This window comes from Passer domesticus, chromosome 7 (assembly GCF_036417665.1).
Source record: "Passer domesticus isolate bPasDom1 chromosome 7, bPasDom1.hap1, whole genome shotgun sequence".
Classification (NCBI taxonomy): domain Eukaryota; kingdom Metazoa; phylum Chordata; class Aves; order Passeriformes; family Passeridae; genus Passer; species Passer domesticus.
This window is the reverse complement of record NC_087480.1, coordinates 9825522-9833459: the sequence shown is the minus strand read 5'-3', so window position 1 is coordinate 9833459 and position 7938 is coordinate 9825522.

Here is a 7938-nt window from a genome sequence, read left to right as displayed (position 1 = left end):
ACATGGGAGAGGGTTTAATTTTGCAAGAGAACAAGTAGAACAGTGATATCTCTCATGAATTAAAACACTCAACAAAACCAGTGCTGGGCACATGTTCCTTACCTTCCTGAGTATGTTTTGTGCAGTTAGACAAAACAGAGCTCAAAATTACATCCAGGGCAATGGAAAAAGATTGCTGTATCACCACACACTGCAAAAAGAGAGCATTTTAGGTAAAAATATTCTGACAAATATGTGTTTGGAAAATAGTTTCAGATCCTTCTATGAAAGATGCAAGGCATAGTCTTGTATATACAGTTCTTGCTTAACTTTTGTCTCACATACAGGCTTCAGTCATCACACAGCACTTGTTTCCAGCCTGTATTCATATGTGTGAGCCTGTGGCAGTTTCCAGCAGGTACTTCAGAGCCACAGCTCAGCCTGATTTTATAGCCTGATCTGCAATGATCACCCTGCAAACCATGTCACTTTATATGACGGCCAAGAAATTATTTCCCTATCAAACTACTTTATAACCTTGTTTAAAACATTATTTTGTTCAATTTCTTCCTCTTCACTTCAAACAGGTTTTTTGGTCTTATTTTTTGTACAGGTCTTTTCTGAAGATGTTGAAGCACACTGCTGCAGCTCAAATACACAAGACTCATCTGCCCTGGCTGCTGAGCAGTGCTAATCTACAACATCCTCTTGATTGCCTGGCAGGGTATGCAAGAGGAAAGCACCTCAGGTTCCAGATCAACTACCAAAAAATTAATAGTGGCCCAAGTATTATCCAAAAATTGGTAAGGTCAACAATCCCACCCTAAATGTGTCTTTCTTTTCTTGAAGCGGCAGTTTAGGACATAATTTGCTGACTATCATAACCATAATATTATTTAAATTGAATTCCTTCTGAATGTAATTTACCACCAAAGTTTATTGAGCTTATTTTAACACCATAGCGGGAGATTAAAAATTAAACTATCATTTCAACTATTTTTATAAAGGTTACATTAGTACTTTTCATTTCTTTATTGCCTTACTGAATGTCAGGGTGCAGAGCACTCAGTGAAGCCTGACAGTGGCTAAGGGACATAAAGGTCATGCTGTGTGCGTTTGCTTCAAAAGTTCAACCTTTGCTTTGCCTAGAAAACCTCTCACAAAATTGCTGCCTACAACAAAAATAAATAAAACAGGAGATCTTCCACACCCACAGCACCATTGTCACTGCAAGAAGTTCTGACCTGGGGAAACCCACCCATCCTCAGAACTATCTCTCCATTTTTGTTTCAGTAATGTTTTAAATTCAGACACAGAATTCACCTCTGCCTACATGGAGCAATACAATCACACCCTCCCATTGCAGCTGGAACATGAGGGCTTTGACAGAGCCCTGGGATTCTTCTGATATTAATATCATGCAAATTAATTATTAACAAAAAAAACCCACATGATGTGTGATTAGATATTAGGTGATAACAAAAATTAATTCACATTGAAGAATGTGTCTGCTCTGGTCCTGCCCCAAGCACCCACACACGTCTCTTCATCATCATTAGTGCACCTTAAAATAATAATTTAGAAATTAATTTTAAATGTGCATCATCAGTTGAAAACAATTTTTGTCCACTTCAAAGGAACAAATATTTCATAGTAAGGTTTAAATTGAATTGAGACATGAAGTATTTGATTAATAGGGCACTTAAACTTTATTAGAGGTTAGTGCATCACTTTTACTGCTGTTGCAGTGTTAATCTCAGGGTTCTTTTCAGGAGCTGCTCTGAAGTCGTTACTATCTGAAGACACTTAAAAATTCAGGATGTGAGCAGATGGAGAGCGGGGGGGTCATTTCTGACAGGACAAGGAAGGAAATGTTATGGGGTCCAAGCCCTGAGGGCAGAGGGGCCACTGCCACCATCCAGCCACTCTTGGCACAGGGCACTGAGAGCCCAGGGGCAGCACCACAGAGCCCAGCAACAAACCCAGAGCTTCCCAGGACGTGGCTCTAAAATAAAAAAGGTGTTTGTGAAAGTGTTCGTGCTGTGGAAGGTGTACAGGGTTGGGGTACCGGGGCTCCTGCTTGGATGAGCTTTTTGTCACTTCTCCTGCACAATCATCCCAGGTGTAACACTGAGGAGAAGGCAGAAACGAAGGAAATTCCACACAAATGGCTGAGAAAAATCTCCAGCAAGATGTAAAAACCCACCCAGGGCCAGGCAGCACTTTGGCTGTTCAGCCTTCCTGTGCACTGGGGCTGCCAGTCCATCTCCACCGCGTGCCCTGAGCGTCCCACACCTCGCTCTGTACATCGTGTGGCTTACGTTAGCTTATTTTTAATTGTTTCCATGAGGTTTGACACAAACACAGAGGTGACCAACTGTAAATGTGAAGTGTTGCACGGCCCTGTGAAAACCAAGGAACCGCAGCCTTAGCAGCCTTTAGCCCAGAGCCTCGTGCACCCCACCGTGCTCCAGCTGAGCCACACTGGGCTGCTCTTGACATCTGAGCGGTTTTCTCCTTCTGGGGACACAGTGCAATGTTCAGCATTTCTCATTATGCCTTTTTTTGGCTGTTGTCTCCTTCATCTGGTTTATCTGTTTTTCCTCCCTGTACTTCTACATAAGCTTTCCAGGGCCCTGGACACCTCTGTACATTACCAGGTACAATGCCTGCAACTCTTGAATGAGCTTAAACTTGAGAAATTTATTCTCAACTTGAGATCCCATTTAAATCAAGACAATTTTTAGACCAAGAAGTCTTTCTTTTTGAATTTGCAATATATAAAAGTCCTGTCAATGAACCACTTGGGCCTAGTAGAAATGCACAAGCCAAAAAGCTACAACTCTGAAAGTACTTTTTCTCCTGTGCTATTTGTTCTTCATTACAACAATGCAAAACACTGGAAATAAAAATGAAGAAGACAAATTAGAGTCTGGTTAGCAAGGGAGATATAAGCTAATACCAGTCACTGTTATACTTCCGTATGCTGCTTAATGAATCAATGCTGGCAGGAAAAAAGATTGCTGGTGCCTGAGGCACTTAATAACAGTGTGTAACATAACATGCATTTCCCTTCAGGTGTCACTCGAAAAAGTTGGTATGGACAATTTCTGTTTCTGAAGTAATGAGAGCAGAGGGTGATGCTGTCAAGATGAGGAATTTTGGCAGCATTGTGTGAAGTTGCACACAGGCAGGCAGTTTGTCAGGTGCCTGGGCAGGACTTGGGGGCAGGAGGGTCACCCCAAGGCTCAGGACAGGAGTGTCCTCCCCACCCTGGGCACCACCAGAGATCTGGCACTGCCACCAGCTCCAGGGATGCCAGACAGGTTTAGAAATGAGCATGGAAGCTGCTCATGTGAGAGGTACTGAAAGCCTGCAAGCATCAGCTGCTCCCCTCAGAGCCCACAGAGCTGGAAACAAAGAGAACAAACGTGAATAAAATGCAGTGCATGGAACAGCCTCCTGTCAGCAGAGATGTTGAGGGTGTTGCAATGCACAGCTCACAGCTATTATCATTAACCTGAAAAAACACTTGATATTTGGCTTCACCTTCTTCACATCTCACATATTCCCCCACCTTGGGCTGTTGGACTTTCCTTTGGCCTCCACCTCACAGCCTCTGTTCAAGTTTACCTGTGGAAGGAGCCACCATTCCTACTCATCTGTGGCTGCCTCGTGTAGGTCCAGGTCTGCTCTCCAAAGCATCCTCATTGGTATGAACAGTGTGTAACCACCAGTGAAGAACTTTAGGATTCATTTTAGTGAAGTATGTAAGGCTTGAACTGTATTATCTCATCTGGCAATTAATACTATTAAGAGATCCTGCACAGTGTAACAACAGCTATAAAATTGCTTTAGCTACATGGGATGCAGAGAGAAGAAATTACACTACATGATCATTATTATTATTTTTGAGTTTTTTGACATTTGCTTCTGCTAAATTTTGTAACATCCTTCATGAACTTATTTCTTTTCAAAATTACTTATTGGCAGAAAAAATGGTATTAACACTCTAAAAGGGATGTCATGTCATTTCAGAATGAGTCAAGGTCAGCTAGTTCCTTTTTTGGGTACAAAATCCCACACTGCTCCCTGCCAGCAGGACAGAAGCTGCCTGCATTCTTCTGTCTGCCACATTGCATGTCTGGGCAATGAGGGAAAACAAACAAGAGGAAATGAGAGGGTGCACCAGCTGACCTGGTGTTGCAGGGGATGAGGTTTAAAGACTAATTTCATAGGAATAAATTTCATAATAAATTTCATAGAGAATCTAAATCATATTGCGATGGCAAAGGAGCATTGCCCTGACACAAATCTCCAGTGCTCTTTCAAATATCCACGGTGACAGCAACTGCAGCCACTGGTTTGTGTCCTTTGACTATAAGCCAGTTTGTACAATTAATAACGCATCCCTGCCCAATCAACAGAACGATCCGTCCTTGCCCCTAGGTACTAATCATGTGTCAAGACAATTAATTGCAGAGATGTACTATGTGAGGAAGGTTGCCCTTAATGTAAAATGTGGCAATTCTTCTGAAGGGCCCAAGGCAACGATCGTCTCAATATCCCTCCTTACAGTAACACTGCCCTTTCTGAATGAGAGAGGAGAACTTAGTCAACATGAGACCTAAAAACAAACCTCCCCCTGGGTCCAAGCCCACGAGATCCGGAGCACGCTGCCGCCTCCTCCTGAGCAGGATCACGCTCGTCAGCAAAGGTTACAATTTTCCACTTACATTGGATCAAAAGTCCCTGAATGGCTAAATTTAGATGCTGATCACCACAAAGGATTAAGAAGTTGGGTTTTTTTCTCCTACCAACTTTCCAATTCACAAGAAGCATTTCCCTCAGAGAAGCCTGGTCTGGCACCAGGGAAGGCTTACCATTGATTTTCACAGAAATATGATCAGATCTTCCAGTATTCACCCTCTTACTGAGTGTGTAATTGGATGCAGATGAGGGGAGTCAGCCGGGAGCCTGAGGACACAGGTTTGGGCATGGAAATGAGTCAACATGTCAAGGTATTCTTTGTTTCACTTGGTCTACTCTTGCTCTTCCTTCTCCAAGGGAAATCGGAAAATCAAATGGGTCTGCACAAGGAGGACCAGGTCCCCTCCAGTGACTCCCTCCTTGCTTCAGCCTCTTGACATCTGCTCTGGCACTGCTCCTCACTGTCATCTGTCCAGGGGCAGCCTTCTCAGGAGAGGGGGACAGCTCATATGATGATGATTAGACAAGGAGCAACCAGAACCTCTTTGCCCCATCTGCAACCTGGTTGTTGTCAGGGTCCTTCCTTCTGGGTGGGAAGCAGTTGTTCAGCAAGAACCATGGCACAGCCTTGGTGACTGGGAGTTGTGATCTCCCCACTGCCTCACCTTGTCTTTTGATTTTTCGCTTTGACTCATTGCTGCCAGTCATCCCTGTCATCAACAATAAGAGGTGCTGGGGCACATTTTACAAACGCGTGTGCTTAATCATCTTGATATCTGAGAGGAGCTGTGTAGATAAGAAGAGCTTTTATCTCCTTTTCACAGTGGCAGTGTGAACCCTCCAGGGCTGCACAGGATGACTGCAGCCACACAAGGTTCCAGCAGCAGTGTGCACCCCCTTGTGCAAAGAAAAGAGGAGAAAAGCCCTTCCAGTCCTCCCCGGGTGGGTTTAACCTCATGCATCGCTTTCGGGACCTGGTGAGTGCCACCAAGCCTGTTATTGTAGACTCAAGATAACCTTCCCCCACTTTGATGTGGCTCTCCTTGGCTCATCCTTACCAGGGAAGGACACAGCCAGCCTTCCTGGCTGTTTTGGTACCATTGCCATTGCAAGTCCACCCTGCTGGAACGTGTGGCTCTCCTCATCCCGCTGCGAAAGGACACCCGTCCCCTCATCACCGGTTTCCTTCATGTACAACAAATTGTACTTGTAACAGGAGAGCCCAGGCAGAATTCCCCTGAGAGTCTGAAATGACATTTCTCAGGATTTGACAATAAAACACCACTTGTGCTCTGCCTCTCATCTGTTCACCCTTTCAGTTAAGCTTTCACCCTGTGCATTAGAGAAATGAGTCATCTTCACCATCTCTCATGCATTCGCATTCACAGTACCTTGCCTAAATCTTCAGTTTTTCACTATCACCTGAAATATATACTCTTTAATATCTAATATTACTTTATGGGGGAAAACCACTAAAAATAAATTACAGTTATAACGAGAAGCTTCCAAAGACTCTAATCCTAAAATGCACTCCTATAATAGCACAAGGGAATCTCCATACTCAGTATTAAAAGGATTATTTTTCAGTGCATCCCCAGTTTCCCAGATACACACAGCTCTTCATTTTCACCTGAAAATTACTCCATAGATTAACAGAGAGACAAAACTCAATCAAGCATGTCTGTCATTGCAATTATGGCCTAGCTGTAAAGCAATTTCACAGAATGGGAGAGGACCATGATATACCTACCACAGCTTAAAAGCCTTCTTCATTGCACCAGATTTACATAACTTTATTCAGTGTTGTAGATTAAAGGTTCAGAAAAAATTCATATTTGCCCATAGGGATGGGAAATGAGCAAAGCAGTGACACTGGAGGTACTTTATCTTTTGAATTGGGTTTTGCACCTGCAGAATTCCCCTCTTGCTTTTTTGGCAACACCTTGTGGCTTGCACGGACCTAATAACTGTAAGGGACTATTTGTATATTTGAATTTTCTATCTAATAAAAAATAGTAGTAAGTTGTGAAGATTGAATTAGAGACCTCTATGTATTTTGCTTTTGATTCAGGCTGTGGAGTTTGGTGGGGGAATTGTAACCCTTAACTCTGCAACAAGAAAATACACCAAGATCCTTGTGGTCTCTGCTTGAAGATCTTCCAGAGTTACTACAGCATGCCTTCAAAAAACCACCCCCGATGGCAATTTTAGAGCCATGTCTATCAATTCACATTGCCATGTACAGCCATTTGCAAATTCTGACGTGACCTCAAATCCTAAACCTGACTTGAAATTTCTTCAAGCAGTTTCTGACAGTTTAAGTAGGAATTGTGGACTTTTGAAATGAAAGCTGAAATTCTCACTCTTGCGAAAACACTACATGATATGAGAGTTGACATGTCAACCACCCTGGCTCTGGAATGAGCATTCATACTTGTTTTACTGGGAAATGAGCAGGTCTTCTAAAGCTCCTGCTGAGCCCCTGCACCTGCAGGAAACAAAACTCTCCAGCAGCCACAAGAACGTGCCCCAGTTCTGCAGAGCTGCTGGGCTCAGGCTGCTGTGGCCCAGGCAGAGCATGGCTGGGTGATGCTGCACCATGCTCCTGAAAGAAGCAGGCACAAATCATAAAGTCATAGAATCATTTAGATTGGAAAGGATCCAAAGATCATTGGGCCGAAGCATTAACCCACACTGCCAAGTCTGCCACCAAACCACATCCCTAAGTCACGACAGAAGTCTCTCCACACTGGGAAATGGAGAATACATTGAAAACTCAAAATAGTTAGCCCTGATTTGGTCAAATCAATGCAACCAAAGGTACTGTGGAGACTTCCAAAAAGCTGATCACATTTTCTAAGGAATGGCTGAATCATGCAATTTTCAGAGAGAAAACTACAATGATTCTTGGCAGTATGCAATTTGTTCCCATAGGGGCAAGAGAAAAACCCAGGGCCAGGGCTGCCTCTCCAGGATAGCTGGTCAGGGGTGCTGATTTTTGTTCCTTGTTATGAAAACTCTTTTTTGCCTTCTTCAACAGAAAATAGAAATTTGATGCCATTTCACTTTGTCTTTTTCCCTAGATCCTGATTCTTCAAGGCTAAAGCTGAGCTCCCTGGAATGACTCTGGAGCTGAAACATATACCTAAGCCCTTGGCTGAATCAGTCCCTCTTGAAGTATAAGGAGGAAGATATTCAGGCTTTCTAATCCAGCAGCACAGCAGGGAAACTGCTTGTCTCTGCGTGATT